We start from the raw sequence: 27660 nt of genomic DNA, 5'->3' as shown, positions 1-27660 counted from the left end.
TTGTTGTTTTAATTTTTTAAACTATTTATTTATTTACTTATTTATTTATTTGTAATCCAACATAGGGCTTGAACTCACAACCCCAAGCTGCATGCTCTAAAGACTAAGCCAGTCAGGTGAAAAAAATTTTCTGAAAGATGTGAGAACCGAAAGACCACAAATACTTTCTTACACAATCTTACATGAGGTCAAAAAACAAAACAAAACAAAACAAAAAAGTCCTAAGAATTGGAAAGAAAGGGGTGCCTGGGTCTCAGTTGTTAAGGGTCTGCCTTCGGCTCAGGTCCTGATCCCAGGGTCCTGGGATCAAGCCCTGCATCAGGTTCCCTGCTCAGCAGAAAGCCTGCTTCTCCCTCTCCCACTCCCCCTGCTTGTATACCCTCTCTCACTGTATCTCTCTCTGTCAAATAAATAAATAAAATCTTAAAAATAAAAAATAAAAAAACATTGGAAAGAAAGAAAATTGTCTCCATTTGCAGATGGCGTGATTTTGTTTATAGAAAACCCTAAAGACTAAACCAAAAATTTCTTAGGCCTAATCAATGAATCCAGTAGGATAGAAAATTAACATACAAAAATGGGTAGCATTTCTATACCTAGCAATGAATTTACTGAAAGAGAAATAAAGAAATGGATCCCATTTACAATAGCATCAAAAATAATAAGATACTAAAACAAAACAAAACAAAAAGAAACACAAGATACTTAGGCATAAATTTAACTAAGGAGGTGAAAGGTCTTTACTCTGAAAACCACAAGACTTTGGTTAAAGAAATAGAAAGCACAACTAAATGGAAATGTATCCTCTCTCATGGAACGGAAGAATTTGTATTGTTAAATGTCAATACTACCAAAGCCATCTATAGAATCAATGCAATCCCTATCGGGATTCCAGTGACTTTTTTTTTTTTTTTTTTTTTTTACAGAAGTAGGAAAAAACATTTCTAATATTTATATGCAACCACAAAAGACTTCCAAATGCCAAAGAAACCTTAAGGAAGAAGAACAAAGAAGAACAAAGCATCACATTCCATGATTTCAAACTATACTATGAAACCACAGTCCTCAAAAGAGTATAGCACTGGTGTAAAAACAGTTAAACTGACTAATGGAATAGAATCAAAAGCCCACAAATAAACCAAAGTGTATATGGTCAACTAATATTTGACAAGGGAGTCAAAAATACTCAGTGGAGAAAAGACAGTCTTTTTATTAATGGTGCTGGAAAAACTGGATATTCACATAGAAAAGACTGAAATTGGATCCATATCTTTCACCGCTCACAAAACTTAACTCAAAATCGATTGAAGACTCAAATGTAAGACCAGAAACTATAAATTTTCCAGAAACTAAACATTTTCCTGACAGAAAAAGTAGGGATAAGGTTCCTTACAAATCATTTTGGTAATGACTCTTTTGGGATATGACACTTAAAGTACCAGCAATAAAATTAAAAATAAACAGTGGGACTACTTTGAACTAAAAAAAAAAAACTTGTGTGCAACAAAAGACACCATCAACAAAGTGAAAAGACAGCTAATGGAATGGGAAAGAAATTTGCACAACATATATCTGGTAAAGAGTTGATGCCCACAATGTTAAAACAAACAAACAAACAAACAAACAAACAAAAACCTCTTTTAACTCAATAGCAAAACCAAATAACCCAATTTTTTTAAATGGGCAAAGGACTGAATAGACATTTCTCCAAAGAAAATGCATGAAAAACCAACAAGTACATGAAAAAAGTGCTCCATATCAGTCATCATTAGGGAAATACAAATTAAAATTGCTGTGCAATATCATCTCATGATTGTTAGAATGACCATGACCAATAGGACAAGAGATAAAAAGTACTGGTGTGGATGTGAAGAAATGGTAACACTTGTGACTGTGGGATGGTTAATTGGTGCAGCCACAATGGAAAACAGGATGGAGGGTCCTCAAAAAATTAAAAAAGAAACTCTCATATGATCCAGCAATTCCACTTTTGGGACTATAGCCAAAGGAAACAAAAACTTTAATTTGAAAAAAAAAAAAAAAATCTCCACATCCATGTTCATAGCATTATTTACAATAACAAAGACTTGAAAATAACCTAAGTGTCCACTGATGAATGATTTTATAAAGACGCTGTGGTATATAAACACAATGGATTATTATTCAGCCATAAAAAATGAGAAAATCCTACCATTTGTGACAACATGGGTGGACCTCGAAGGCATTATGCTAAGTGAAGTATCAGATAGAGAAAGACAAATCCTGTGTGATCTCACTTATATGTGAAATCTAAAAACAAACAAACAAAACAAAACAAAAACAAAGATAAACTCATAGAAAAAGTGATCAGACTTGTGGTTACCAGAAGCAGAGGGTAGAGGGAGGGGAAATTGGAGAAGGGTGGGTCAGAAGGTACAAACTTCCAATTATAAGATGAATGAGTACCAGGGATGTAATGTACAACATGATGACTATAGTTAACACTGCTGTAATACAGGAAAGTTAAGAGAGTTTGTCATCAAGAGGAGAATTTTTTTCTTTTTTCTTCTCTTTTTATTGTATCCATATGAGAAGATGGATATTACCTGAACCTATAGTGGTAATCATTTCACAACATATGTAAATCAAACCATCATGCTATATGCCTTAAACTTATAAAGTGATGTGTATCAATTATTTTTCAATAAAACTGGAAAAAATAAAAATTTTGTTTAAAGATGAACTAAATCTGATCAAGGCTCTAGGTTAAATATCAGAGCACAAAGAAACATATCAAAAAATTGCAATAAAAAGATCAATATGTAAGATAGATACACATACACGTATGAGACAGGTAGGAAAATTTAAACACCAAGGGGCTATAAAATGATACTAATACATTGCTAGTAACTATTAAATGAAATATGGTATTATGAGCCCATCTTCAAAAATTGTACTTCCATATTGAATTTTATTTTATTTTCTTACATAAGCTCAATGCTGGGGCGCCCGTGTGGCTCAGTCAGTTAGGCATTTGCCTCCAGCTCAGGTCATGAGCCCAGGGTCCTGGGATAGAGCCTCACATTGGACTCCCTGCTTAGCGCGGAGTCTGCTTCTCCTTCTCCCTCTGCTCTTCCCCCCTGCTTGTACTTTCTCATGTGCTCTCTTTCTCTCAAATAAATAAATTATATCTTAAAAAAAAAAAAGTAGGTTTGGTGCTTGATGTGGGCCTTGAACCCACAAGACCTAAGTTCAAGAGTCAGATGCTCAACTGAGTGAACCACTCAGGTGCCCCCATCATTGAACTTTTATATGTGAAATTCTATGCTGCCTGGGATTTGCTTCAAAATATCTAGCAAAGAGGCACCTGGGTGGCTCAGTGGGTTAAGCCTCTGCCTTCGGCTCAGGTCATGATCTCAGGATTCTGGGATTGAGCCCCGCATCGGGCTCTCTGCTCAGCAGGGAGCCTGCTTCCTCTTCTCTCTCTGCCTGCCTCTCTGCCTACTTGTGATCTCTATCTGTCAAATAAATAAATAAAATCTTTAAAAAGAAAAAAAAAGAAAATATCTAGCAAAGAGAGGAGGAAGTTGCTGGGGTATAAGACAATATTGGCTAGGAGATGATAATTACGAAAGCTATGTGATGAGTACACTGAGGCTCTTTACATTATTTTGTCTATATGTAAGAAAGTTTCCAGAAAAAAAAGCATTTTTAAAAGATAAGTGGAAGAATGTGGTTTTTAAATTTTGGTTCCTTATCTGGAAGATTTTTTGGTATTTCCTATATTTGAGGTTTTCTGCCTTATTGGTATTCCTTTGTATTTGTCCATTGCAAATTACTATCTTTGCTTTTGATTATTCCCCTGATTGCCAAGGTCATATAGATTTTATTTCATCTGAAGAAAAAGCCGTCCTTTTAAACTTAGGGTTATTCTTTGTAGTTCTTGACATAGCATATTTATCAATACTGCAAAATAACTCTTATTCTAAGAAAGAAATATCTTGATTCCAATTCTGAATTCAGGTTTTTTGCTTGTTCATGATGGAAGACACAGCAACCCTATTGGGGTTAGTTCGATGATTTAGATGATATTATGTAGTTACTACTCTATCTTATATATACTACACAGCACTGTAAGTAATTAGAAATTAAAAAACATCATCATATCAAGAATAGGATTACTCATTTTTATTATGCTAATTGATTTATAAGTCATTTTGTAATCTTTCATCAATTAAAGTGGCAGTGTAGGTATGGGACATTTCTGAGCTTAATACACAATGCTACATGGAGAAACTGCCAGAAATGAAGAAGCAATAAAACTACATTTTAGGTTTTGTAGAAATGTTAAAATCATTCAAATTATACTTCTATCTATTATATACCCAACAACTACTTATGTATAATTGGAAGCATTTGAATTTGGTTTATGATATATGAAATTTCATTCTTAATTTCATCTAAATTACTTACAAGAAAGTATCACATATCTCTCTAAAAGATAATATTTTCCTTAGACTGCTAATTTCTTTGCTCAATCTCTAGAAAATACTGTTGGTTTGGTAGATACTGTGCTAATTATTATCACTGTCACAACAACTGTTCTTTACTGAGTCTTAACCACATTGCAAGCACTTTGTATCTATTCATTAATTTTTTAATATTCAAAATATCCCTGTAGTGATGGCCTTACTCCCATTGCACATTAGAAAACTGAGACTTAGAGAGGGCAATTAATATGCCTAAGTTTTTAATCTTAAATGAAGAGCTAGGTTTCAAGCTGAGATCTGAGTCCCTAGAGCCCACATTTCTTTCCAGCATACAGCACTCTGTAGAATAACCAAAGCCATGTGTCAGAAGCCTATTATAATTATAAAGACACCATCCCTCCAGCCTAATGTCAAATACACTGTTCTTCCCTCCAAGCGAATATCATGCACTTACATATTGCTGGCAAGCAAGGGACCCAAGATAGAGAAAACAGAAATGATACCAACCCTTTGGAATGTGCATTCCACTGAAAATGTTAAGATGATATTCTCAGTAAAAAAGGATCAGTTTGAGGTGACCTCGTATGTGATTTCAAAATACAAGAAGACTAAATTAATCTGATTCCAGAAAATATAACATATGAGAAAAATAAAGTCAAGAATAATGCACCACCTAAATATTAAAAAAAAATATTTTACAGAGAGATTTTGTTTACTCTGAGGGTAAGAACTTCTCCATTTATATAATATGTCTCTGAACACTAAAGTTATCTTATAGTGTCATATCTTTAACATTTTGATACGTAGATTCACCCACATAAAATGTATTTGGAGGGTTCTATAGGCAGATTTATCCATTTATTTACATTGATAGTCCATGAAAAGATCCTAGGACTTAAAATTCTGCCCAAGAGGGGCGCCTGGGTGTCTCAGTGGGTTAAGCATCTGTCTTAGGCTCAGGTCATGATCCCAGGGTCCTATGATTGAGCCCCGCTTTGGGCTCCTTGCTCAGCAGGGAGTCTGCCTCTCTCTCTTCCTCTGTGCCTGCTCTCTCTCTCTCTCTCTCTCATAAATAAATAAAATCTATAAAACAAAATAAAAAAAATAAAATTCTGCCCAAGATTTTCTTCTCCAAGAAAATGATTTTAGCGAGTTCTGCCATATCTCTTAAAAATCACAAATTTCCTGTAATTACAATTTAGATGACTTGCAACTGGCCAGGGTGAACTTACACATTTAGCAGGCATTAATTCTACAAGAGGTCACGCAGTCCTTCTCAGTGTGTGGCTACACAGTGTTCTCTTACTTTATCATTCAGTGCGTACTGAATTTGTGAAACCTCACTTTATTACAGCTTTTGTGTTCACTCTGGGTTCTAGGTAACACAAGCTGTTCTCCCTGCCTAAAACACACTTCCAGCCCCTCTTGCTGGACTAACTCCTCCTGTCCTTCAGGGCTCCATGTAGATTTCTCTCCTTCCATTTGTCTGTAGCACATACAGGGATTTCTATTCAAAAGCACGAACCTTCCAATATGGCAATGGTTGGGTCTTCATCTTGATATTTGACAAATTCTCTCTCCTCTGAGGCATGGGACTTAATGTTTCTACTCTGCAAGTTTGCTAAAACAAAATCCCAGCTATTTTGGCAACAAAACACAAGGGAAAGTTGTTGGTTTTACATGGAGGTAAAGTGATTGTTAAAATAGGAACACTCTACATTAGGAAAACATAACGTTGCAGCTGTAGGCTAAGTAGACAACTATGAGTCTCTATGTACACTCTTTCTCCCATCACCATTGCACAGTACAGTGGGACTGACATCTAATTTCCAGAGGGCATCCAAAGAAGAGGAAATCAGAAGCTTGTCCTCTGCTCCTAATATGACATTTGTATTGACAATCCCAATCCCAACTTGTCCAACCTGTTTCTTTGAGGCAGTCAATTTTATTTTTTTCTGTAGAACTTGAAGGTTTCCATTCAAAATGTCTCTTGGCTGTCACTTATTGGACATCTACATGTAATACAATTGCTGCACCAATTGTTAGTAACCAAGATGGTGAAATTGAAGGGGGATAGCTAGGTTCTTGTCTCACGGAGTCGAAGAATGACTCTCACAGACAAAGGACAATGAGTAAAGTGAGGAAAGAATTTTATTAAGCAAGGATACAGAAAAAAGCTCTCAAGAGTGAGAGGGACCCCCAACAGGGTGGCCAACATGGGCTTTTAGGAAGGGTCTTTTATGGAAGGCTGACCAGGGTTCTTAAATCTTGTTGACTTCTCTACTGGCCACACCATTGTTCAAGGATTAGTTACAACATCTTTAAGCTTACTTCTTACTTACTTACTAAGCTTACTTCTTTTTAGGGTCTGGTTATTCTTTTTTGGTCACAGGTGACTGTTATAAAAAAGACACCCCCCTGGGACACATAGGGCAGGTTGGTCTGTTTTTTTCCTGTATCTCTGGTTTCATTACACCTCAGCATTTTTGGGATTTCTGTGAGCCTGATCACATAGTCCCCATACCTCTCTATCCCTGCCAAGCCCCGCCTGTCCCTTAATCAGAATCAGTTATATGCTTGACTTCAAATATCTGGAAATCTGGTACTAGCTGCTACAATAATGTCCTAGGTTAAAACTCTGCCAGGAGTAGGGAGTTTTTAAGGAGGTGAAGAAATAGGGCTTCCAAAATTTGGCAAAAATCTGTGGAAATGATAAATATCTGTTCAGTTTATCAAGGACATCTTCTGCTATCCCTTTAGAACAAGAGCCAGCTCTATTTCCCTAGTTAACAAAAGCCTGCCTAGTATAAAAAAAGAGCTTCATGGGTATGCCATCTTAGGTGTTTAAGATGGAAAATACCTAACTTGTGTTTTTGTGTGCATGCATGTGGGCCTTCTAAAAGCATTTGAAACTTGCCTTGCATGATCCTGCACATTCAAAATCAGATGACATGCTCTCTTTATGTGCTCTTGTTGCCTCTTGTACTCGTATCATCATAGCACTTACCACACTGCACTGCCTTGCTAAGTTAAACTCGATGAAGGCAGGAAGAAGATTGCCATTCATTTTTGTGTCTATGGTGACTAAAACAGTCCCAGACACAGAGTCAGTACTCAATATTCTGAGTGAATGTCATATCAATTAGAAAAGACAGAATAGAATATGGGTATACTTTATTCCACTGTCAACATATTCATATAGATTCTTTATGTATATTTCTGTGTATCCCAAATATCATTAATGCAAGTAGAAGCACAACAACTTAGAGATTGTATGGCTCCCACTCTCATGATAAAGCCAAAGTCCAGTTGATCTTACTGCTCTGTTTACCCATCAACAAAATACACAGGAAGACAAGAGAAGTCCAAGAGCACTTTGCAGAATACTCAACAATACATTTGTGTATTTTCAGGTGGTTGAAAACAGCAGCAAAAAGATACTTTTTCAATTAATTTTAAATGAAAAGACAAGCTGAACAGAGAATTCCACAACAGAGGCCATAGTCAGAATGTCCTGGCATCAAGTGTCTCAAGATTCAGTCAAGGGCAGAATAAATGCCCTGCTGAGTCATAACTCAGTGACACATCATATTACATTTTCCTCCAAGAGCATTTTTGAATAGAATGTTACTGTACAGAGTCCAATTTTAGAAGTAAAAGATTGAAAGGTCATTCAGTCCTTTCTGAAGTGACCTGAAAGTTTTCTCTTTATAATACAACATATAGTATTTTCTCTAGTTTAGTTTTTAAATATTAAATGTTTTGCTCAAATTTCCTCTGAAACTAATTTCCATGAGTCTGACTCTCCATTTCTCTTAGTGTAAGGGTCAAAGAACTCTGTGCTTTGGACCCAACACGACCTGCCCCTTCCTATCCCATCCCCCATTACATCTCTAAGCTTTTCCAGTGCCTTTCATTTTGATCACTCTTTTCTAGCCTCTCTGTTTTTCATTGAATATGCCTGAAGGCTCCAACCTCAAGGCCTTTGCCCTTACTATTCACTATGGCTGGAGCAGCATTCCCTTTGGTATCAACATAGATTCATCACTCTCTTGTTAATTCCAGGCTTTTGCTCTAGTGTCATTTCTCAGTGAGGCCTTTCTTCTCTGCCTGTTTTGGAACCTTGCCCCAGCACCCCTCATTTGTCTTATTCAGATACACATCTTCCAAAGTACATACCACTTTCTAACATAGCATATAAATTACTGTTATCTTTAGTGTGAGTTTTCCCCTTTAGAGTGTAAGTTCTCTGCAGGAAGATGCTTCTCTCTCTCTCTCTCTCTCTCTCTCTCTAGCACCTGGAACAATTAGTGCCTGGCATGTGTTAAGAAATATTCATTGAACAAATAAATGCAATAGTTTTGTACTAAAAATAAAGTGTGCAGTTTTCCAAAGGGTTTAATGAAGATGAACAACTTACTTTAAAAGGACAGAATTTTATACACAGTTCATTACAAGTATGTAAAAATAAATTTTAAAAGCAAGGAAATAAAATCACATGCATAGTGATTTTAAGAAGAAGGGAGATGAAGAGAAGAAGAAGAGTATATACACAGTAAAACTCACAAAAAACTGAAATTATATGATGAAACTTAGAGTCAATTTTCCCTTCCTTTTAATTTTTTTTAAACATCTAAATTTTTAAAGAAGCATTATTTTAACATTAAAAAGTAAACATGAGAAAAAAGTTAACTAAAATATATAAAATAGCTTTATATATTCTCTCTGAAGAACACAGGGATTTTCCAATAGTTTTTATGACCAATCCCTAATGAGAATCTAAATTTAGGAAATTTGTTTCAATCTTTCTTGAAACGTTTTAGTAAGAGGGAATTGAGTCGTTTAACTTTGTCTTAAAATCCAGGTAGAGAATATCAGTATCTTCAGGTTCTTCATCCTAAAGCCAGCTGGTTTTATTTTGTTCTCCTCTTCCTTCTGCATATTTTAGCAGGAAGATTTAATTAGAATGAAGAAATTATTTAAACCACATTCAGTTGTAGGAAAACCTCCAGGGTTTCAGGAAACGGAGTTTCAAACTAAATAGAAACAACTCTGTTACTTACAAAAGCAAACTATATTCTATAAAAGCAAATGCTACCCAATTTAATTGCACAATAGTCTTAGAATAAACAAATGCTTTTGACATCAATGAAAGTTAAGTGTTGCTGTATTTTAGCCAATGCACCCTTATTTATCATAAGCACTTCACATTAATTTGAATTCTTACTTCTATTTTTTATTTTTTAAAAGTCTAACAAATAAAATAATAGGGAAAATTTTAAATTTAAAAAAAAACTTCTATTCCACCCCTTTCAAACTAAAATCCCACCTTCCATAGAAGCACCCCTCTGAATTCAATGAATCCATTATCTCTTTGAATTGTCTATTTAATTCATACACACTAACTCCCTCCTTTTTCTCTTTCCTTGGTATGTGTAAATTTTGAATCTTATATTGGTTAAATATCTAAACTTAACTGAAATGTTTCAACCTGTATTTCTTGTTCCATACACTTTCAGAAATACCTGTGTATTTTTATGAAAAATTCCAAGATATTCACTTTTTATTTTTTGCTTTAATTTAAAAAAAAAGTGTATTTGAATACCACCTACTTCCTTCCAATCATATTCTTTTTCTTTTTAATATTTTATTTTTAAGTAAACTCTACACCCAACATGGGTCTCAAACTCACAATTCACTGTACTGACTGAGCCAATTAAGCACCCTGCTTCCTAATATATTCTTAAATTTTATTTTTTTAAAGATTTTATTTATTTATTTATTTATTTATTTGAGAGAGAGAGCGAGAACACGTGGTGTGGCACAGAAGGAGAGAGGGAGAGAGAGAGATTGTGAGAAGCAGACTCCCTGCTGAGCAGGAAGCCAGGTTCAGAGCTTGATTCCAGGACCCAGAGATCATGACCTGAGTGGAAGGCAGATGCTTAACCTACTGAGCCAACCAGGTGTTCCTATATTCTTAAATTTTAATTTCACCTCCATTTTTAAGAATATAATTCTTTTTAAAGTAATTAGTTATTTAAGTTTACTTAATAGTTCTCTGTGTGTCTCTTTCTCTCTCCCCCAAAGTAGGAGAGCGAGTTACTTGTCTCAAGGAGTCAAAGAATGAATCTTGAGGTCAAAGGAGAGTGAGTAAAGGGATATAGTTATGTTAATCAAGAATACAGAAAAAGCTCTCAAGAGTGAGAGAGTAGTTTTGAATGTAGGTGAAGTCTGGTGGTGTGGGTTCTGGAGCAGACAGCCAAGAAAGAAATTTTGAGATGTCTTTGGTGCAAAATGGTGGTTTTATTAAAGCAGGGGGACACGACCCATAGGCAGAAAAAGCTGCTGCACCAGGGTTGTGGAGAGTGGCTGATTATATACTTGGGAGTTGGGGGATGTAAGGAAAGGGAAGATTTTGTTGTTTGTTTGTTTTTTTAAGACTTTATTCGTTTGTCAGAAAAAGAGAGAGCACAAGCAGGGGAAGCGGCAGACAGAGGGAGAAGCAGACTCCCCGCTGAGCAAGGAGCCCAATATATGATGGATCCCAGGACTATGACTTGAACCAAAGGCAGATGTGTCTAACTGACTGAGCCACTCAGACATCCCAAAAAGGGAGGTCTTCAAAAACACTTTCATATGCTAAAGAGGACCTACAAGATACTGGAGGCCTTGCCATTGTCAAGTTAAGGTTGTATTTCCCACTAGCAAGGTATTAACATTAAGACTGTTGGGAACTTCTGGAGAAATGTCACATGTATCCTATGGGTGGCAGTTGGTTTGCAGGGTGTTAGCCCTGTGCTTTGTCCTTAGCTAGCTTTCTGCTCCCTTACCACCCCCAGTTATTTTTGTCTGAAGTTCTGCAGTTGACTACACATTGTCTGGGCAGTATGGTCTGTGTTGGAAGTATATTACTCCCATCCTGCAGAGTAATTATAAATATTTCAAATCCAGATACTTGAGCTAGTGGGAGAAGCTTGCCCCAAACCTCAGATGCAAGGTTGAATCTCTGTCTCCCTTTTCTTGGAAATCCATTTCAATTTATACAGGCCTTAGTCTCAGTCCATGATTGTTATACCTCTAGTCAGCTTACTCTCCTGTTTTGGGATGCCCTATTCCTGTCCCTGATCTCAAGCACGTCCAAGTAACCTTGAACAGAGAAATGGTAGAAATCCATTTTCTTGAAGAGCTATGAATATTGTGACAAATTACCACAAACTGTGTCATAAAACAACAAAAGTTTATTATGTCATAATTCTTGCAGTCAATAGTCTAAAATCAGTGTCAGCAGGTCTAGGTTCTGTTGGGAGGTTCTAATGGAGAATTTAGTTCCTTGACCCTTCCAACCTCTGAAGGCCACCTGAATTCCTGGCCCTTATATCCTTCTTCAAAGGCCAACAGTGTAGCATCTTTAAAATTTTTCCTGTGAACTCTAACCACCCTGCTAACCTCTTATAAGGGAATCCCTCTTGTGTTTACATAGAACCATGAGCTAATGCAGGATAATCATCATATCTCAATATTCATAACTTAATCACATTTGCCAATAATGCTTTGTTATGTAAGGTTAAATATTCATAGATTTGGAGGATTAAATATGGACATCTTTGGGGGGCATTCGTTATTCTGCCTATTCAGGAAAGAAGTGATTGTGGGAACTTGGTGATTAGATCACTCTCACCACAGCTGAGATCCAGGGGAACTAGACTTTTCCAGGGGGGTTATGGACAGCAGGTCATGGACTCATATTGTCAAAAATGACTATACGGCTTGAATAGAGGAGTTATTTCAAAACTTTAACTTGTACTGGTTTGGTGTGAGGTCTGATGTGTCACTTTCAAAAATATTACTTCATTCGCCACTTTATCAGATAAAGAAATCAGCTCCTCTTTACTTTTTCTTTTACTTTCCATATCCTACCTTCTTTCTATTGCTCTTCCATTTTTACCTTGTTAATATTATTAACATGAACACTGTTCTACTAGCAAAGCTGTCATCCAAACGCCAGCCACAGATTGACTCTACAAATTGGAAAAACTATAAAGCATTACATTATTATGACTATATAAAGATTTTTCACTGCTGAGCCATTTAGTGTTCTAGAAATAAAATTTTTCCTCTCTTACTCAACTGTTCTGACCTCTGGATGACTTGATAGAAAATGTTCCTAATTTCAACAACAACAACAGAGATGGATCTATTTTCTCATGCTACATTTATGGATTTAAGATAATCATATCATCATGATTTTCTTGAAAATATTTTCTTCCTAAAGTTTATTTCCTTCTTAAAAAAATATTACTTGTCTTTTTTGTGGCCACAGTGCTTTTCAGGTTCTTCATTTATTGAGTCTAGGTTTCTCCATGGAAGATTTTCTCAGAAACTTCTAGCCTCAGGCCCCAGTCTTGACTGGTTGTTGGTGGAACTGAGTGCATTTGACATCCTGCCTACTTTGCTCAGTTGAGTTGAATTACGTATTCTTGGATTGATCCCATCTCTTCCTCATTCTTAGAGGGTAGAAGATACCCTTGCTTTTCTGCCATCTATCTTTAAGTAACATCCTTTGGAGAGTCTGTAGGAAAAGTAAAATTTCTAAATTCTTGCAGGTATAAAAGTGTCTTTATATTGTCCTCCTATAATAAAAGTTTAACTGGTTGTAGAACTGTATCTTGAATACATATGTGTATGTATATTTTTTGTAGAAAAATGAGAACCGTATAGTATTCTAGAATCCACTTAGATACTTCATATTTTTTCTGTTTTTCCCTCTGGAAGATGTTAGGATCTTCTATTTGTTTCTGAAAATTTCAAAGTTATGCATCCACCTGTGGATTGGATTTCTAAAATTCATTTAAATTTCACTGACAGGTATACTTTTAATCAGAAAACTTAATTTTTTCCCACTGTTAGAAAATTTTCCTCTATTTCATTTTTGATAATTTCCCTGTGCCTACTTTCACTATTCTCTCTCTCTGTTTTGTTTTGTTTTAATTAATACTTACCAGTGGATGTTGAATTTCCTGGGTTGCTGGTTTCTTTCTTATTTGTTTTCTGTAATTTTTATCTCTTTGCCTTTCTCTTTCTCTTTGGGATTATCTTTTGTTTGCTTTTCTTTGGTTGGTTCTTTTTAATTGAGACATAATTGATATGCAACATTATATTAGTTTCAGGTATACAATATAATGACTTGGTATTTGTATATGTTGCAAAACAATCACCACAATTAGTCTAATTAGCATCCAGTATATACATACAGAATATTTTTTGTGATGAGAGTTTTCAAGATCAATTCTCTTAACAACTTTCAAATATGCAATACAGTATATTATTAGCTATAGTCACCATGCTGTACATTACATCCCCATGAGTCATTTATTTTATAACCTGAAGTTCGTCCTTTTAGACTCCCTTCCCCCATTTTGCCAACCCTCCACTCCCTTTGACAACCACATATCTGTTTCCTGTATCTGTGAACTTTTTTTTTGTCATTTTCTTTTTAAGTTTCCACGTATAAGTGAGATCACATGATAATTGTCTTTCTCTGTCTGACTTATTTCACTTAGCACAATAGCCTCAAGATCCATCCATATAACTGCAAATGTCAAGATGTCATTCTTTTTTATGGCTAATACTCCTGTGTGTGTGTGTGTGTGTGTGTGTGTGTGTGTGTACACCACATTTTTTATACATTCGTTTGTTGATGGACATTTAGATTGTCTCCACATTTGAGTAGCAATGCATCAGTGTATATTAAATTCCTTGCTGTTCTTTGGATAATTTCTTCCCTGCTGTATTCATTTTTCTGTTTGTTTACCTCAGTCTCTCTCTTGGTGTTACTAGTATCTATCTTCCTAGCAATAACTTACAAGTAAGACTGAAGATTGGTAGCTACTATGGGTTACCTGTGTCATAGGTCCACAGGGTTATTTTTCTGCTAGTCTCATCTCTGAGGAAGAATTCCATCTGAGAGTCCTGTGTGGAAGAGCAAAGAAGACTATCTCAGGGAGGGACTTGATTCTTTTCAGAATGTCTTGAGTTCAGGAATGAGAAGAGATTCAGTGTCCCAAAGACTTAGTTTCCAACAGACATTTTAGGCCCTATCTTTAGAGAAGACCTATGTGTTTTCTACGTGGAGGTAAATGTTGGCTACCTATAGAACCGTACATGCATTAGGCCTTATAAAGGTTTTTAATTTATTCTTTTTTCATCCCTGAATCTCAGACCAGGCTTTTCCATAAGGTGCTAACTCTGGACCCAGGTTTTCCCAGTAATGCCATTGACAGAAGAGTGGCTTCAGACTTCACTGCCGTTCTTTTGTCATGTGTCTTAGCTGCAGCTTTCCCATTTCATCCATTCACTCATGCTCATCTGTTTTCTGTCTTTCTGAAATCTGCTGAAATCACTTGTTTATTTTGGACTCACCTCACAAATCTCTTTGCATTTGGAGATTATTTCTTTTTGTACTTCTCTGCTTTATTCAGGTAGGAAGAGGGTCTTGGGAAGGACTGGAGGAAACATGTATGTCTAGTAAGTCATAGTCACCCAGAAGTCTATTAATATGACTTAAGGCAAATAATGAAAGAAACTAAACATGAAAAATACCCTTGGTGACAATTTAATACTATGTAACTCCATCAATCAACCATGTCTCTAGTCTAACAAAAATGTAGCCTGGATCTGTAGAAAGGTATAACTGGCTGTATATAAGAATAATTTGATTTTGTTTTGTTTTGTTGTTTTTTTTTTTTTTAAAGATTTTATTTATTTATTTCACAAAGAGAGAGAGAGAGAGATCACAAGGAGGCAGGCAGAGATAGACAGGGGGAAGCAGGCTCCCTGCTGAGCAGAAAGCCGAATGTGGGGCTCAATCTCAGGACTCTGAGTTCATGACCTGAGCCAAAGGCAGAGGCTTAACCCACTGAGCCACCCAGGCACCCCAAATTTGATGTTTTTCAATAGTGGTAATGGTTGTAAAAAAATAGCAGAACTCTCTCCCTTATCCTCTTGATTAGACACACTGATTTTCTGAGTCAACTGGAGTATGTCTCATGACAAAAGGAGTAAAGTGATCTACAGGATCATGAGAGATGGAACTATTTACTTTGTTGTGACTCCTGTCAGAGCTCACTACTAAACTCATGTAATAAGCTTAATTAGATTAAGTAAGAAAATGTGTCTTTTTTCCCATACAAACTATTTTCTGCATAAGCCTGTTTTCAAGCATATTAACATAACTGTAAAGACCAGTGAATTTTGAATAAAGCAAATTTGTGTTTAAATCCCTTCACCAGGTGCCATAGGTATAATCTTGGACAAATTACATAACACCAGTGAGTCTCAGTTTCCTCATCTGACACAAGGAATTTCTATAGAACCCATTTCACAGGGTTCTTGGGAAGGGTTATTCATAATATCTTTTACATACTTTACCATAAATACAGTTTAATACTTTTTTAAAAAAATATTATATTTATTCATTAGACAGAGAGACAGAGATCACAACTAGGCAGAGAGGCAGGCAGAGAGAGGAGGAAGTAGGCTCTCCACTGAGCAGATAGCCCGATGTGGGGCTCGATCACAGGACCCTGAGATCATGACCTGAGCCGAGGGCAGAGGCTTAATCCACTGAGCCACCCAGGTGCCCCTGTTTAATACTTTTAATAAGAAATTATTTTCAATATTTCAAAAGTGATCAAATGACTGAAATGGGATGAAATAGGATTATTCCCTTTCTATATCTATAGCTAAGTATTCTGTTCAATTACACATATCATTCCACACACATATGTGCACAATTGCACATATCATTCCACATATCATTCGCTTTTACACACAGACACAGAACACAGTTTACACAGTAGTTTGGCTTTCAACATTTTACAGTGTATTATTTTTTTCAAAATGTATGAAAATTTGGGGGTATTTGTGCTATTTTTTGAATTTTAATTCCAGCACAGTTAACATACACTGCTATATTAGTTTCAGGTGTACAATACAGTGACTCAGCACTTCCATACATTACTGTGTGCACATCCAAATAAGTGTACTCCTTCAGCCCCATCGCCTATTTCACCCCCCCCCACCTCCTCTCTGCCAATCATCAGCTTCTTCTCTGTAGTTAAGAGTCTGTTTCCTGGGTTGTCTCTCTCTTTTTCTTCACTCATGCTTTGTTTCTTAAATTCTACATATGCGTGAAGTCATATGGTATTTGTCTTTCTTTAACTGATGTATGTCACTTAGCATTATACTCTCTAGTTCCATCCATGCTGCAAATGGCAAGATTTCATTCCTTTTTTATGACTCAATGGTATTCCATTGTGTGTGTATGTACTCATCTTCTTTATCCATTCATCCATCGATGGATACTTGGGTTGCTTCCCTAATTTGGCTATTGTAAATAATGCTGTAGTAAATATAGGGTTGCATGCATACCTTTGAGTTAATGTTTTTATATTTTGAGGAGGGGGAATAAATATCCAGTAATGCAATTACTTCATCATAGGGTAGTTCTATTTTTAACATTTTTAGGAATCTCTGTACTATTTCCCAGAGTGGCTATACCTGTTTGCATTCCCATGAACAGTGCACTAGGGTTCTTTTTTCACCCCCACATCCTTGCCAACACCTGCTGTTTCTTGTGTTTTTGATTTTAGCCATTCTGGCAGGTGAGAGGTGATAGCTCATTATAGTTTTGATTACATGAAAAGTAAATTTGAAAGAATGTGCAACTGAGGCTCTTTTTGAAAACCCACGGGGTAATGAGTTGATTGGCACAGAGTAGTTAGTATGGAAAATAGACAAATTTTCTTATTTAATTTAGTTATTCTTAATATATTTCTACTTAGTTCAATAGTAAGCTCAGAAGACAGTGACAACAAAAAATACAGTTACACATGTATACACATTTGTGAATTTGTGAATTCAGGTAATTTGTGAATTCAGTCATGTGTATATATATGTATATATACATGCAAATTTCATATATACATATGTAACTGAGCTCACAAATTTTTAAAACACAGTATGGAAAATACAGCGAGCTCATTCTAGCCATTATAACACCCTAAAAAAAGTAGACAAAAATAGACATTTCCAGACTTGTAGGTATCTGACCAGGAAAGGATTCCTTATAAGGACTACACACACCCAGCTACCTTAACTTTGCTTTCCCTAGTTTTTTTCTAGAGAAAATCTATTCTTCAGAGTGGGAATGTGTCTGGATCACATACCTCTTCTGTTCAGGGGACTGGAGCTGCTGCCTGCTCAAATTTCCCCCTCAGCCACCATTTATAACTCATTTGTCTCCCCTCAGGAAATTTCAGTGGCCATTGTGGTCACTGATCTTGATGTTGCTTTTCCCTCCCAAACACAATCCTCCCTCTCTCCCTCTTCTATCTCCTACACAGTTACCTCAGACTAATCCTTTGCCCTTTAGCAATTCCTTCCATTTGTGAATACAGAGAGAAACAATGGTCTCAATTATGGCTCATAAGCATTCACGATACACCTGTAATAAAGAGTGAGGGAGAGTCTCCAATTGTGAAGTGAAATTAGACACAGTTGCAAGTTGGCACTGAGCACCACAAGAACCCTCCAGTGGGCCCAGGAGACCCCTTCAGAGTTTCCACAAGGGTCTCCATCTACATCCTCACCCTCCTCTAATTAAAGCTGCCTTCCTTAAGCACCGGCATTTCCAAAATAGTCCTTTTCAATTTTGTTATTTTCCTGTGTTGTTTGATTACTGGTATGAAAACATCCATCATTTTTATAGATTTTCTCTGAAAATGTAAAATGGTGTTTCAACAACATTGTGCGTTCGGGGAAGGAGGAAGTTTGGCCTGAGCTCCTAATCACCATTATGATATCGTTACTGAGAGAAAATGCATTCTGAGTTCCACACAAGTGACTTACAAATGAACTTCCAGAATATAACCCATACTGAATGAGGGGACTGCCTATATACATTGTTTGAAAACCACTGCAGCTCCATTCCATTAAGCATCAAAAAATCTGCAGCTCTGCATGTAAATAAATCAAATTACTCTCCAGCCTAAACAATTTTGCAAGTATCTGCTCATTTTTGGAAGTTCATTTATTTTCCTTCACCTGGCATAAATTGTTATTCAAACTGGTCACTGAAACCACAAGACTAAATTAATACTAATAAAAATAGTGAGAAGCCACACAGAGAATGTGGAATAGCCAATGTTAAGAAGGACTATAACCAAAAATAAACTCATATATAAAAAACTGAGCAACTTATGAGATGTTCAAAGACTTTTCAAAAGTCAGGAAATGAAAGCAATCCTAAGAAATCAGAAAAAATTTCCAAAATATTAATAAAACATTGTGTCTTACTAATAAAGTTTTCTTGAGAGAACTCTGGGACAGTAACTACTAATGACATCTCATTACCTCTTGTTTTTCCAGCCAGAATTTAGATGTACAAAAAAATTGTTTTTAAAGATGAAAATAATATTTTTCAGGTATTTGCCACAAACATAAATACTCCTATGGACCAACTGATTAAATGTAATACCTATTTGAATAATTTTGGATTCATTTTGATCCAGGAAAAAAAAAAAGCTGGGAATGATTATTATTTATACTTGAGCATCATATTGGAAAATGTCACTTGAATGTTGCTTGAATTATATTTCCTATGTGAAAATGAAATGGCCACACGAGTTATTCTAAATCTACAGTGTGTGTCTATGTCAGCACTCACAGAGAGAGGAAAAATTTGTTTCTCTTTCCCTATGTAAAAAGCAACAACCTTGCTGACTTTTTTTTTCTTGTTTTATCATGGAAAAAATGACATCCTCCTTCCACCCCCCATACACACACATAAAATTATGTTGCTGGCCTCAAAGGTCAATGAACACATTCATGCAGAAAGACATGGATGGCTATTTCTTACCGTAATAAGGGCTTACATATTTTGGCCAGGAGAAATTTGCACAAGGACATATTCTTCTACAGGTAATAGTAAGCAAATTCCTTAGGTTCAAAGGGGAATTCAGTGAAAATATGGTCTGACAGAACAATGCCGTCTAGCAAGGCTTACCTGGGTAGGGCTGTTTGTGTTTGGTGGCAGACCTACACAATTGCTTTTGCCACCTATGTGCCCCTCAAATACTGCCACTGGAAGATTAGTTTCCTTTGCTTCCGGTATGAATCCTGCAGAGGCTGATAGATACAACATGGTGAGGAGTCACTGGATGTGGGAGAGAGAAATGTCAGTTTGATTGTGACAGAAGGAGGATGTTAATGGATAGCTTTGTCACTTGGAAGCGTGCTGATGTTGCAGGAGTTGAAAAAGTGGAAAACTTTGTTTTTGCCTCATGGAACAGGGTTCCTTATGAAATGTGCTTCTATTAAGGTACTGTCGCAGTTTGAAATCTGCCTAAATATGAACAGGAAGGCCCAAGTTTCATTTAATTTTGAAACTGTTTTTCTAGACAGTTCCAAGCTTTACATGTAATTTGGAGGCTCCGGGGGGCCTCGCTTTCCACTCCCTTTGCTTTTGAGGCAGGTTGAGAAATAAATTATATTGACCTCACATATGAGGAAAAGTAAAAGAGCACAAAAATTAAAAAAATGAGAACCCTGGGTTTGCGTACCCTTAGATGGCCACATTAACTTTCTGATCTCCCTATTCCTCATCTGCCAAGTAGAGGTAATAATAGAGCCTTACTTACCTCACTGGGTTTTCGCAAAGATAAAATAAGATGATTTATATGAAAGCCATTTATAAACTTTTAGCACTAATAGAATTAACTGATCTTTCCAAATTGATTGCAAAAAAGCTCAAAATAGTTTCTCCAAGTTTTTATGTAGAGCAATGTTGAGTGAGTGAGTCAAGCATTTTTGCAAATGAATCCTATGAGGAAGATGTGATCTAAACATTACACTCTAATTCCCTTCAAATCCTACTTTGACAGTAAAGATAACATACACATAACAATCCAGGCATTCCCAAATGCCAGAAGGAAAAGAAGAAAAATCAGTTTAAAATGCAGGTGTGAGGTACCTCTCCAACTTCAGCACCGAAATTGTTTATTTTACTATTAGATTATTCTCTTGTAGAAACTCATTGCTCCTTACTGGTGTTTTATTTAGTGAGAATCAGTCGAATAAAAAAGAATGGAACAGGATGTTCACCCTCCTTTCATACAGGAAATTTTATCTCAAACCGTTGAAAGGAAGATGAAGAACGTGCTTTATCCTACTCCTTAAGAGAACTGTGACCACTCAGCAAACTGGTGCCTTTCTCCAAATATATTTAGCCCATAAGCTAGCAAAGGTAATGTATTTGGGACTGGCAGGAATGGTGATTCATTTTACAGTCAGGGAGGGGAAAAAGCAATGAATTAATTTCTAACCTGCTTCAATACACCTGCATGTGTACTGGATATTCGGAAACTCCAGAGTTATCCCTTTTTAAAAAAATCCCATCCCCAGGATCCTGCCAGAGAAGGACTCTAACTTGAAAACCAGAGCAGAAATGAGAGATGGAGGGTCTGCCTGAAATTAGTATTATTTAAAGAGTGGCACTGGCACTCACGACATGAATACAACTAATTAGTTTAACATTGTGTCTCCTCCTGACAGTTTTCTTTTCCTTTTTTGGAGGTAATCAAGCCCATTTCCTTCACTGTCCTAACTCATCACAGGCTTCATTAGAACCGCAAAGCACAGGCTGCTGGGACGTGTTCTCCACGGCTGCAGCTCCCTATCCATGACTTCCGTCCGCCCGCAGGTGCCCGCGCAGGGAAGCGCCCAGAGCTCCGAAAGAGCGAGCGCCTGCTCTATTTGTTCCCGTTCTGAGTCCTACATGATTCCAAGTACGTTGCAGATGGCCCGAAGCTGTCAGGTATAAATAACGAGGGTTAAAGAAACCGTTAGTCCCCGGGACTGGACAACGGAGAGACCGAGTCCAAAGCTTCTTTGTTAGCATCTCCCTTAAGCTCCTTTCCTCTGGATTGCAGGTGCGTCTCGCTCACAGGGCCATAGGTGAACTCTTTCCCTGTGTTTGGTGCTGTTTTAGTTTGTGGCATTTGTCCGCAGAGGGAAAATGTCTGTGTCCTGAAGAAACGCTTTCACCTGCGGGTGAGGTAAACACATTGTGCACTGTTTTGCCAAAAGAGGGCAATGTTGCTGTTCCGAATCTCCTCCTTCTGTTCCCGGGGACCTGGTCTCTGGAACGGTAAATAATCGCGCTGTCTCTTCCCTTTCACCACAGACAAGTTTCCACATGTCTCTGCGCTCTGTAGTTAATCAGGACTTTGTAACTATCTGTCCTACCTATTAACTGCATCCACTCCCAAATTGTTTAAAGGTTAACACATTTCACTCCGTGCATGACTGGCACACACAAGCAAAGGGCTGTCTCTGAAATTCGAAATTCTTCCTTCCCATTTGCCAGTGATGGGCGGGAGGGGGAAACAACCTGCTTTAGGATATTGTGGAAAGTATTCTTCCCGGCGTCCCTATTCTCAAATAGTCAGTTAGTGAGTGATCGAATCATGGTTTTCATCCGTAACCAAACTGAACGTAAAAGGGAGAAAAAAAAATTACATATTCATTTTCAGCGAATTTACTTCAGAATTAGCCATCATCTTCCGAGTCGAAACATGATTCGAAATTAACACCAGGATGTTGACAATAATCCTGATAACTGGCACTCAATTTCTTCTGCCGGGAGTGCGGGAGTGCATTTTGCATGCTATGATTTTAAATTATTTAACCCCACTGTGAATGCAGGCTTTTATATAAGAGTGGCTTTCTTTAGGAGACTCTAAATTAGTCATCTTCCTTTTCAGTAATAAGATGTTGATTTTTTTTTCTTCCCTTGGAAGCTTAATAGACTTTAATAGGTTATTTCCACCTATTTTTCATTCTTTTAAAAATTCAGTTGTTTTCTGGAAGCACAATTTAGGTTTTCAATGGAAGGTTTGTTTGAGTAGCAGAATTCCTGGAATTTTTCTGTCAAAGAAACACTCTCAGTCTATACCAACATGCTTGTTTGTGCTTTTGCTCTCTGAAGCAGTTGGCAGTGAAGCTGGAGTACCGTAGAAGGCTACCAGAGCAAGCTGCTCTTGCATTTAATAAATCCACTCGTGAATTTTCTTACAAATATATCTGTGTCTATGTGTGCATATACGGTGTACACACACACACATGCACGCACATGCACGTGCTTCTGTTTCTGCTTTTTTTTTTTCTTTTTTTTCTTAGTTCAGGGTCCTATTTAAAATTCATTAGAGGGAAATAATTGTCGACATTTTTCTTGAGCATTAAACATTACTGATCTCATTTCCTAGAAACTGCAACTAGGTGTTTTATCAGAGTCAACACTCTGAAAATATGAAAATTATAGCCACTAAAATTAAAAATACATTAAGGGAAAGAAGAATTGGGTGTGGAGTGGCAGGTTCTTAGAGCAAGGGACAGTCTTAGATGGGCCTCTTGGTTTGTCCCATCTCCAAAGTGCCCCATGTTCCCATATTTAACTGAGTTTGTAAGACTTCAGGAGAGTCTCTTACCTCAGGAACATCAATAAAACCCCGGAGAAAGCTGTGTCTGCTGGAGGCGGTTCCAGGAATCCCTGATTTAACATTGACTTAGTTTACCGTGGCTCGGCTTTTTTATTTCTTCTGCATTCAAGCCCATCACCTCACGTGTGCTTCCTTCTCCCGCACCTGTCAGCATATGTACATGACTGAGTCTACGTTATTAAAAGAATAATAACCGTATTGCAGGTTTCCGAGCCCAAGATTGTATTTTCTTCCTCAAATATTCATTAAAAAATATAGATTGTGCTTTATTGAAAGTGCTCTTTAATGAATGGTATTCCTGTTTGCGTACAAGAGGAGCTTCCAGAGCAATTCCCTGACAGTAATTGTGGTCTGAATTGAGAACATACAGTAACGGAGTGCGGTTAATGGCCACCCTGTGGATTGAGTGCTCCACTTTTGTCATATCTGGTGACTTTTTAAAATGCAGAAATTAGTTAGGCCAGTAAAGAGTTAATTACGTTCTTGTGTCAGGAAACCCTCAATAAGCAGTCAGAGGGACGAATTCTTTGTCTTTAATGCAAAACAGAAATTTCAAAGACCATGGCAGATGATAATGTATAAATAGTAAGTGAGCATCTATTGTTTGTGTGTGTGTGTGTGTGTGTGTGTGTGTGTGCGCGCGCGCACGCACACTCCGTGTGTTACGCGAGAACAAGTGAAAAGCCACCAGTAAGTCAGCCCACAAACATTAAGGAGAACTAAATGAGTCAGTGGCAGCGTTTCATTTCCATACAGCTCAAATAAATAAACAAGACAAAACTCCTTTCCAGCCAAATTTCATCTTTCTACTTCTTTACTTTGATTTCATTTCCTATCACCTGATGTTTACTTACATATAAAATATGCCCAACTTAAGAAACGAGTCCTTTGTGTAAATATGGTCTTCTCCATGATGTCCAGTCAAAACGGACATGTCCATAAATGGGTTAAGATGAAAGAGATGAGGTTTGCAAAGATGAAATAGATGTTGGTATTTTTTAAGATGTAGGAAATAGGAAGCTATAATACTAAAATAATTAAATCTTCTGATTTGTTAGAACTTGAGGGAAAGGGTAATTTAAAAATATATGTGTGTAACACACACACACACACACACACACACAGAGACAACCACACACACATTTAGAATGATCTGGATTATAACTTTGCCACAGGGAATTCTCTCCAAAAAGCAAAAAGCTAACACAGACAGGAACGGATATTTCTTAAACCTAGCCAGGCTTTTGTGAAAGGGAAGCTAATATGTCCTTATCAAAGTCTTTCTGAAAGGGAGGAAAATCCTTTAAGGGTGGAACATTTGACAAAATTCCTCAGTTAATATTTTGGGTCCCACACCAAGGAGGAGCAGTGCATCACCCAACCAGCATTACATCCTGCCCCCTTGACCTCTCCAGAGGCACACCACTAGCCAGAACTCTGCTTCCAGAGACTGTCCACATCTTGTTTGGTGATCAAGGATTTACACCTCTTTTGGGGTGATAGTTTTTACAAAACCATGGTGCTTAATAGTATATTTTGAAAAATCAGAAACTGAGGTTGTATTGAGAACCCTGTCATTATAATCATAAGAAAAATCCAGTCAAAAAAAAAAAACAATTATTTTTAAATACTTGTCCAAATAATTAGTTGATTCATTTTTGCTTTCAACTGATTTGTTTTCATTTTGAACTGACTACTTTGGCTGCAGAGAGTCTGAGTTTCCATGTTCAATTCAGGAGCTGACCTCAGCAATAGCATACTCTTCCTCTGTCTGCAGCACAGATAACCCTCAAATCCATGTTCAAACTGGCACATAAGCAATTTCATTATGATTCAAAGCATTTTGTCTAACATTTCAAATCTTTTTCAAGCATTTTTTTTCTTTCTGCCTTGCTGTGAAATTTTATTTTGGATAAATGAGTTTAATAAGTTGATCAGCTCATTTTCTTTAAAACACACTTACCATGGTAAAGTATAAAACAAATTTTATTCTCATGCATCGTATGGATATTGTCCGATTATATTCTGATCCTCCCAATCCACAAGGTTGAGGGTGAAGCAGATAAAATGCCACATCATCATGTTGATGTCAGTTGGGTTAAAAACCTGGAAAATCTCTTAGATCTTTCACTGAATCAAGTGTGACACATAAATATTGGTTGTATTAGAAAGGTATATGAAATGGCTCACAAGGGCTACAAATTTGCCATATGATGGTCAAGTTAGTGGCTCCCAAATTCAGAGTAGTACATAGCACCAAAGTAGATTTCAATATTACCTACACTTTTTTAGAGAGTATTAGTTGTAATGCTAGTGTTAAATGATATATGAACTCTAAAAATGTAATTGTGATGAGTTTCAAATGCTTTGGAGTAGGGTCTGTTGAAAGCCAACATTGCCATCTTTGATCCATGGTGTAGATGTTTGCATGTCTTGGAATTCATTTGAGGCAATGGTGTTTTTAAGATTGCGACATGGACATTTATACATTTTGGTATATTAGCTAACTGAGAAGAAATGATAATGAATAAAAGGGAATATTCCATTTTAAAAAATCAATATAACTTATGACTTTCCAGAGTTAATAACAAGTCACAGCCTAAAGATGTGCTGTACTTCAGTATGATTTAGAAGACAAAATTTCAAAAAGATGATATAATACAAGGGGAAAATGTATGTATGCAATAAAAGTATATATATATGGACAATTTTGTTTTAGTTCAGTTTAGTTTCATAGAATCAGCAGTACTTATGTTTGAAGTTGTTTTAAATTTATATATACTTTATAATAACTTCCTCTTCTTGAGAGACAAATTTAACACAGAGTATTTCAAAGTAGTGTAACTGAAAGAGGGATTTGCTTATAGAGAGCAGAGAAGGGGTTTTGTGTTGACTTTGTGATCCCCAGACTCTTCTCTAAGTATTTCAAAGTAACAATCTAACATTACCCTTACCCGACCACGTGAGTTAGTGCAGCCACCTCTATCCCTGGCAAATAACTGTCAGTGACATCAGTTGAGTATATGTCATTGTTGTTATTGCATCATTTTCTTTTATTTTGAAGTGTATAATGCTATAAAAGGAGAAATGGACAAGTGAATGTTGAATGCTTGTAATTTTTTATATTCACTTATGAAGGCAGAGCAACCATTGACTATCAACAGAATACATCCATGCTTGGTAACAAAACATGCCAGTTGTCTATTATAAATACATACATGGCACGGCACGGAATGACATAATGTAACATCTCCTGGCCAGTTACAAACCAGTGCTCCTATTGGTCTCTGCTCCAGACTCTGTTGATGATGTGATGAGAGAGTCCTTCTGGCCAGAATATTTGCATCACAAGCAATAATAATATTTTAGCAGCCAGAGCCAATGATACCATTTTCCTGAAGTCACCCTCCTGAGATATAAATTCCAAATATTGCCTTATTTCCGTGTTCATGGTTACCTAGAAATTCACTCTTTTGAATTCTGAACACATATCCCAAAGAAATAGTTGGGCATTTGGACATTAAAAATCATTGCTAAAAATCAGAATGACACTTAAACATATGTGTTCTCAGAATATGAGTACACTAATATCTGGTATTACAGAATTAAGTGAGGAAATTATAGCTTAAAGTATGTAAACTTGTGATCATCTTTATTACCATCCATATATTAATGAGCATGATAGCATGGTTTCCATTTGATAAATCTGCTAGCTCATGCGATATTTTTCTGGCTGAACATGGAGTTATGCTGAAGAATTTATAAACTGAAAATTGAGTCCTGAGTTCCTCCATTAGGCTATTATTTAAGGATAAATACAATATTCTAAAATGTTTAGTAGAAGGAGGAGTGTTCAAGAGATTCGAATGCATAACTGAAAGGTAGGGCTGCTATGTCCTCAGTTTTTCCCATGGCGGCCTTGCTCTGTGATTTCGGGTGGCTTTCTTGACTTTCCTGTGCTTTTATATTCCTTTTATATTCATAAAGAAAGCTTAATAATGCTTGGAGGTAAAAACATTGCAATATCTTTGGGTAAAAGGTGCAAGAGTTACCATATATGCCCTCCTTGGCGAAGTACAAATGTGCACTGACAATTACATAAAAATAATAATAACAACCAGAGGACTACTCTAGTTGGAATAGAAATCAATTCCTAAAATGACATCTTGGATAATATTTAACCTGAAATACAGACTTCTATAAAATAACTGAATTCTCAGTCAGCGTGCTGCATAGCATAGGGATTATTAACCATGCTGAATAGGAATATATTTATACAGTGCTTTATACTTTCCAAAATCTCTTCATTTACATCATCTCAACTCTATCCATATCTCAGCATCACATAAATTATCCCTTAAAACTTACCCGTCTTGGCAGCCTAAACCACCTCCGTTGTTTCCTCAGCTTTTGAAACGGATTCCACAAGCCACAGTGAAAATCCATTTTATAATTTTACAGGCTCAGCTCATATATACGCTTATGGTGGGGATTTATTTCTGAGGAAATGTGTTTCCCTAACAGTTAGGCAGGAAGGAAATCAAGTCCTCAGGCAGCCACCCACAGGGAGTGAGGACTCTACTGTGTTCCGTGAGCCCTGGGTTGTTAACAGTAGGAAGAAGGGCAGGGGAGGC

This window comes from Enhydra lutris, unplaced genomic scaffold (assembly GCF_002288905.1).
Source record: "Enhydra lutris kenyoni isolate GAN:26980312 unplaced genomic scaffold, ASM228890v2 scaffoldscaffold1, whole genome shotgun sequence".
In the NCBI taxonomy this organism is placed as follows: domain Eukaryota; kingdom Metazoa; phylum Chordata; class Mammalia; order Carnivora; family Mustelidae; genus Enhydra; species Enhydra lutris.
This window is presented reverse-complemented; position numbering follows the sequence as displayed.